At 43.1% G+C, this 7,425-nt stretch overlaps 1 long non-coding RNA gene across 1 annotated transcript; it reads right to left on the reverse strand.

Annotated features, from left to right (window-relative positions):
* LOC145530401 (uncharacterized) lies at nucleotides 1-6,631 on the reverse strand. The gene is made up of 2 exons (XR_014071737.1): nucleotides 1,046-6,631; nucleotides 1-579 (listed from the first exon to the last, which is right to left on the reverse strand). It is a non-coding gene; the product is annotated as an uncharacterized LOC145530401 (long non-coding RNA).
* Between the last annotated feature and the right edge of the window lie 794 nt (nucleotides 6,632-7,425).

A 7,425-nucleotide genomic window follows, 5' to 3' on the forward strand; every position in this document is an offset into this window, starting at 1 on the left:
TGCACGCGCGAAGCCTGGGTCCCGAGACGGCTGTTTTTATTTTTTTAACCCTCCTCTGTTCCACATTTCTGTCACTTATTTCCAAAAAGGCCCAAATGATTTTGAGCCTAGTTCCAGAAATGGAAACTCAAAAAGCGCTTTGTAGCAGACCCTGGTGCCTTTCCGCCCTGGAGAGGCCATGTTGGCTTGGGTCTGCTTCCCGTCCCTCCTAGCCATGGAACTGGTGCTTGGAAATCCCTCCAGAGAGTTCAACCCCATCACCACGTCCAGCGTGCAATCCTGACATCATTTGCTGGTGTTAGGTGCAATCCTGACCTGTGGCTACACGGCCCAAAGCAAACCCACCTCTTTTGTGGATCGTGGTGTAGGTTAATTTCCAGCAGGCAGGTGACGCTCCCTGAAGCAGGTCTAAATATGCGTCTGCCCCCAAGTAACCCTTTAGCTGAATCTCTTGTGCAGCCTGTCTGGACCCCGGTCAGTTCACCTCTCGAGATGCACAAGCTCATGCAGGTCTGAAGGCTGTCTTCACCTCTCAGTCAACACCCTTTCTCTGGGGAGATTCCCTGAGAAGCCCCTAGGCTGACGAGAAAAGAGAAGGTCAGAAAGCTCGGCTTGTAGGAATTGATTCACTCTGCCCTGCCCTTCTCTGGCTGACTGGGCTTCTACAAGAGGACTGTGTTGGCTCTTGCAAATGTTCCCAGGAAAGAGGAGAGAATGTCTAGCTCTCTCGGGCTGTTGGGTCTCACGGCCACAAGGTGTCGCTGTTGAACATCGACCCTGTGCAGACCCTGGATGCTGGGCCTAGTTAGTTGGTCCCGGAGCAGGACGAAGGCTTCTTAAAGGGAAGATGGTCCCACTCCCTACATGCTAAGTTCACTCTAGGATTCTCCACCTTTGAGTGCACCTGCACACACAGGCCACACACACACACAAACACAACACTCAACACTCAGTCATTAGTTTCCAAAGCACCTTCAGTGCACCTGGCTGGTTGGGTCAAAGGGTTGCTTCCTTCCACGATCACCACACTGAGCTGGAATCTCACCTGTTCCCCAGGTCACACTCTTTGGACCTTGCTTATTGTTGAGCCTTCATCTGCAGCCTTCTCTCAAAGGAATATCTTACTCCTGAGTTTTGGCACACTCTTCACCTACCCCCAAAGAAGTGCAGGATTTTTGAATACCAGGAATTGGGGGTGGGAGTCTTCCTCAGAAGACCCTAGCTCTTATGCATATAATCCATCTCTTCATCTAACTGGTTTTGCATTCAACAGATTCAAAGCAAGTCACAGAAAGATGTACAACAATGAAAATCCATTTTAAAAAAAATTACTACTTGCTCTCACTGTTTCTGCATAACTAAGAAGGATGCTCAAGTGGGTTTTTTAAGAGAAAATATTAGCTTCTTTAAATTAAAAAAAAAACTGAAGAGGGTTATGTTAACATTCCTTCTGTATGTGTGGTCCATTCTGTCTGCCTGGGGAATATTGTCACCCTTTGACGGTCTCTTATATATTCTATATCTTCCACTAAAGAGTTAACTATCAAAACCTAAATTCCAAGATTTTTTTTTTAGCATAGGCAATGGGCCTTCCTTATTTAGAGCTGGAAAAGAGAATACTTTCCCATGGGCTGTTCTTCTAGAAAAAGACTGTTAATCTAAACAGAAAATCCCTTGACCCACTTACCCATAAATAGTACTGATAGTATCCAACTTGGTACATGGAATAAGTCTGAAAAAATATTAACAAAACCTAACCCCCTACTCCAGGGCCACATCATAAATCGTACCACGTTGGCATCTGTTTGCCACTCTCTTTGGCCTTCCCTGGTGGCTCAGATGGTACAGAGTCTGCCTGCAACGCAAGAGATGCGGGTTCGATCAGTGGGTCAGGAAGACACCCTGGAGGAGGGCATGGCCACCCACTCTAGTTTGCCTGCCTGGAGAGTCCCACAGACAGAGGAGCCTGGCGGGCTGCACCACAGGGTCTCACAGAGCCGGACACGACGGAAGCGACTAAGCAGCAATACCACTCTTCTTTAACCTTCTGTGATATTCGCTTGGGATGAGTAGAAACCTGAATATGCCAAACTGTACTGGCCACCTGTTCCTTTGGAGCAGACCCTCTCCAGCACCAACAAACATCCCAGCAGGGATTTCTCGCCTCACTGCCTATCAGCCCTCTCTGCTCCTTCTAATTAACTCCTTGTGGTTGGTTTTATAATAACTGTTGAAGGCCTCTCCACCATGACCCATCCGTCTTGGGTGGCCCTACACAGCATGGCTCATAGTTTCACTGAGTTAGACAAAGCTGTGACCCATGTGACTAGCCCCCAGCCAAAATAAATCTTTCTGGTCAAAGACCACATCCAATCTTATCAGAGTATTATTACAAATTTCTCTTTGCCGTAAGAAATAAAAATCTCAGGTAAAATAAATGCTTAATGGAGAGCCAGAATTTGCCCATCAGATGCAGGGAAGGGAGATGTATTGGGAAGAGGTAAGAGTGGGGAACAGGTGAATTTGAGCATTAACTTTTTCATTATGCATCATTTCAGATCATTTAACACTTTTACAGTAAGCAGTTATTTCCATGCTTTACAACTGTTAATTTTTTTTTATGCTTCAGAAAATGCTGTTTCATTCTTAGTTAAATCCATGTATTGCCATCTTCAGCTCATGTTGTATAAAAGGAATTGAAGCAAAATGGTCTAGAACCCAATTGGTTCATTTGTTTATCATCCCAAGGAAAAATCTTTTACAAATAACATAAGGCTTTAGCTTGTATTGACTCCATTGACAAGAAACACTTTGAAATGTGCTAAATGAGACTAATTCAGATTCCTGCACTGTTGTATGTAGGAAGCCTGTACTTTAGTATCAAAGCAAGATGTACAGAAACTGTCATCTATCAGATAAAAAAACTCTAGTACAGGTACATAAGAATGTAGTCTTACAACCATTCACAATTATTAGTGACTTAAGACCACTTCTAGATGAACCAGATACAAGTCCTCCAGTGTAGAGGGGTAGGAATAGTTGAACTCTCCTCTGTGCACATGACACGATTCCATGGCCATTAATAGACAACTGGCCCTATAACCCCCCATCAGCTATTACAAATTCTGCCCCCATAACTTGGCTATGTTCCCACACTTTTATTTTACTGGGGTGACTTTTTGAAAACATGCCTTTCTTGAAGGATACAGGAAACTTACTTTGCTCAGTTAATAGAGCATTTTAACTCGATTAAATGATTTCAGAAATGTGTCTCTAGGCTAAGGGGGCATCTGATTATACCTGTTCAGAAAGAGTCGAGCCAGATGAAAACGCACAGTCAACGAACATGAATAAACACACATTGTGTTTGCTGTGGTGGAATCAAAAAGCAAAAGCTAAGATTGAAATTTGACTACACGTCACAGCTTCAAAACTAGACCACAGATTTTTTTTTTTTTAAACTGTGTGAATTTTCACACTAAAAATACTGGCAGAGTTCGCAGTTTCTAGGTTTTGTTTCTAAATGGTAAGAGTAATCATGCACATTCCACATAAAACCCATCACAGCAGAAGGATGTTTTTACTCCTGCCTCCCTGAAACCCATGTTCATCATCCTCTTGAAAATGTCCTGGTATTCGAGGTGTCTCTTGATGTGAGAGCTCTTCAGAATGTTCTTCAAACTAAGGATTTTGACGAGGATGCAGGCAACCTAGAGATTCTGGCAAAGGTGATCCTGCAAAGCACCTGTAGAATTACCTTCACGCTCACGCTCTGCATTGACTTGTAATCCAACATCGGGTTTCCCTTTGCTTCCCAATTTAAACTAGCAAGTCCATTATGGGTCTAAAGCCAACACCAGAGGGCTAAGAAAAAGTGTCTAAAGCTCTTTGTTGGTCAGAAAGCACGTTGGCAGCTGGCAGTAATCAAGTGAGAGCTCAACCCTCAATGACTAGAGTCCTAAAGATGCTCAGAGCCTCCGTGAACCTCCTCCATGTGCCAACAGTAGGCACACAGAGCATCCACATTTTGCCTTAAAGGGGAACTGTTTAAGTATATCCACAGATTATTTTTTTAACTAGACATTTACCTCCTCTGGGCTTGCCAGGTGGCTCAGTGGGTAAAGAATCCACCTGCAATGCAGGAGACAATCCCTGAGCCAGAAAGATCCCCTGGAGGATGAAATGGCAACCCACTCCAGTATTCTTGCCTGGAAAATCCCATGACCCACTCCAGTATTCTTGCCTGGAAAATCCCATGGACTGAGGAGCCCGGTGGGCTACAGTGTCCATAGGGTCGCAAGGAGTCAGACACGACTAAAGCGACTGAGCATGCCTGTTACTTCCTTTAATTCCCCCACCTGCCTCTCAGAGTTCATGAGCCAGCAGCTGGGAAATGTCTGCTAGGTCACCTGACGGAAAGGCACAATGACAAGGACTCTGAAAAAGTTTCGAGTGTTTGTTTAGAGGTGCTTTTGCCTATTGGCTTGTTTGAAGGGTGACACTGTTCCTACTGACCTGTGCAAGCGTCCTCAACCTCATGCTCTTCCAACCTGTGTACCTAGGACTCTCGACTTTCTCAGAAGGTCTCAAACCCGCTTTGATTGTACTGCATGTTAACCAGCATCAAGAAGTGCCCACACTCATGGGATTCATCAGGGATGACACACCATTCAATTGAGAAAAGGATGGGGACCACCCTGAAATATGGGCCAGCTGATTTGGCATTCCAAAACTGCCTTGCTCAAACCCTGCCCTCATTTCAATAAACTCCCAAATCTCATGTTATCTTGTAAAGTTGTCTGAAGTTTCAAAATAAATTCAACCCTATAACTTGAAAACTCAACCCTCAAGGCAACAAGATAACATGCCAGCTTGTCTTCAAACTCTGCCATAGAAAGGAAGACACAAAATGTTTAATATCCGTAGACTACAGAATGATATGGACCAAGATAATAGAAAAGTATCAACTGGAAAATTCTTAGTATTAATATGATATTAAGGAAGTGGTAAGGTATAAGATAAAAATGCCCAAATCTCGCAAATCAATACTTCTCCTATATTCCAACAACTACCAGACTATATGGGGAGGATTTGCATTAATAAGAATATTGAAAAATGTATAATACTAATGAGAAATATCCAAGACATATTAAAAACATAAACTTCTTATAGAGATAAATAGAAAAAAATTAATTGGAAGATATAAACTTGAATTGAAACATTAGATACATTGATGCCATTAATCCTTGTTGAACTAGTTTTTAGGGTGAAATACAATCCTAATTAAATTCTAGTGGGATTTTTTTCAAGTTGGTGAAAGATTCTAAAGCTCATCTGAAAGGAAAAACAAAGATGAAAATAGCTAAGAATTGCTTAAAGAGTATCAAGAGGTCAAGGAAATACTTCCTTAAGAGATTTAACTGCATTATTATTGATAAAGTAATTAAAACAGTGTGGTGCTGGTGTAAGACTATGCAGACCAATCAATGAAATTCTGAAATCTATTATATATCTAAAAAACATCTGAGAAAGGAATCACCAAAAAGCAACAGTTGGGGAGGGGGGGATGAATTAGAAGTTTGAGATTAACAGGGGGCTTCTCAGGTGGTGCTAGTGGTAGAGAATCTGCCTGCCAATGCAGGAGATTTATAATAAGAGGCACACTTTCAATCCCTGGGATGGGAAGATCACTTAGAGTAGGAAATGGCAACCTGTGCCTGTATTCTTGCCTGGAAAATTCCATGGACAGAGGAGACAGGCAGGCTACAGTCCATGGGGTTGCAAAGAGTTGGATACGACTGAGCAGCAGAAGCAGCAACACTGTATAGCAAGGGAACTATATTCAATATCTATATATATTCAATACCTATTATGGAAAAGAATCTGAAAGGGAATATATATCTATATATGTACATATCTGAACTACCTTGTTGTAAACTAGAAACTTACACAACATTGTAAATCAACTGTACTTCCATTAAAAAAAAAACAGCAATAGTTGGTTGAATTGGGGAAAAAGCAGCTTTTTGAGGGGGGGAATCAAATTTTATCCCTCCCTCATACCATACCTCCAAATGAAATCCCAGTGTATTAGTAAAAAAAAACAAAAAAAAAAAACCAAAAACCTCTAGCATTTTTGTAAAAAACACTAGTTTAAAAAAACAGAAAATCCAAAAAAAAAATTAGTAAAAAAAAAATGCAAACCATCAGAAACTGAGCGAACACTTTCTGGGCAGGAAGTGAATGAAAGTGGTGATTGTAACAGAAGAATGAGTCATTTAAAAACAATATCAAAAACACCCTACACAAAACATAAACGATAGTGGTTAAAAATATTTGCGAGAAAGGAACAATAGGCTTCATATCCAGCACTTCTCTACATGGGTAAGGGAAAGAGCCATGGACAAACTGAGAAGCCAGCCACAGGATGGGTTAGAAGGAACACAAGGGAGTAACTAAACTCATGATAAATGGTTGATCTCAAGGTCAATCAGAAAAAGGCACCTCAGCAAAATGGGACCAGTTTTTGCAGCTGATCATTCCACACTTTGATGGTATTCACAGAGGACTGGGTGAAACGGGGTGGCCATGGGTGGGACAGCCTGCCCCGGGGAAACAGCGTTGATCGACAGCTCCAGCTGCCCGCGCCCTCGTCCCTAATCAAGGCTGGAGAGCCAGGAGGCGCCTGGAGCAGTTCACTCCTGCCTGACTCTCGGAAACCCGCCTGCTAGAAACTTGGGCTGGGGATCCCCATCCCTGTCCGCAACGTTCTCAAAGTCGGAGGGCAATCTAAGACTGTCCTACCGAATCCTCTCCCCTCCTCCCTGCCCAGGCTCTCCCCGCTGCCCGGCTCCCCCCACCGTTTCCCCTTCATGGGCACCCTCCTCCCCAAATCCACCTGGGTGTGTGCGTGTTTCTCAGACACCACACTGGCAGGTGAAGTGACACAAGCACTTTCGCACACTGCCGATGGGCGTGTAAGTGAGCACTTCTTAGAAGCTTCTGAACAACGGACTTGGGATACTCCCTCCTTCAAGAGACCACTGTGTGGTCCATAAACGTCAAGTTTGGGGAGAGTCCTGACTGGGAAAATATTTACAATCTTAGCCGCGTAGATGGAGAAGGTACGTTGACAGCGCGATATCAGTTTGATAAATCACCTATAACGGAGACATACACAGGAAAAAAGACAGCTAATCCACCCAGATGTACAGGGTGACTATGTTTGCGGACAGAACGATGATTTTTTTTTTTCTCCTGTTATACTTTTCTGCCTTTTTCATATTTTCTGCCGAAACTATAAATTCTTTTGTAACCAGAAGATGTTCCTTTAAAAAAAATAAAATCAAAGTTAAGCCAAAACAAGAGGGGTCAGTAGATCCAGAGCTTGGCATTACATCTGGAAGCCACTGTGAAACCACCGTG

This window comes from Giraffa tippelskirchi, chromosome 12 (genome assembly GCF_054371585.1).
Source record: "Giraffa tippelskirchi isolate mGirTip1 chromosome 12, T2T-mGirTip1v1.2.pri, whole genome shotgun sequence".
In the NCBI taxonomy this organism is placed as follows: Eukaryota; Metazoa; Chordata; class Mammalia; order Artiodactyla; family Giraffidae; genus Giraffa; species Giraffa tippelskirchi.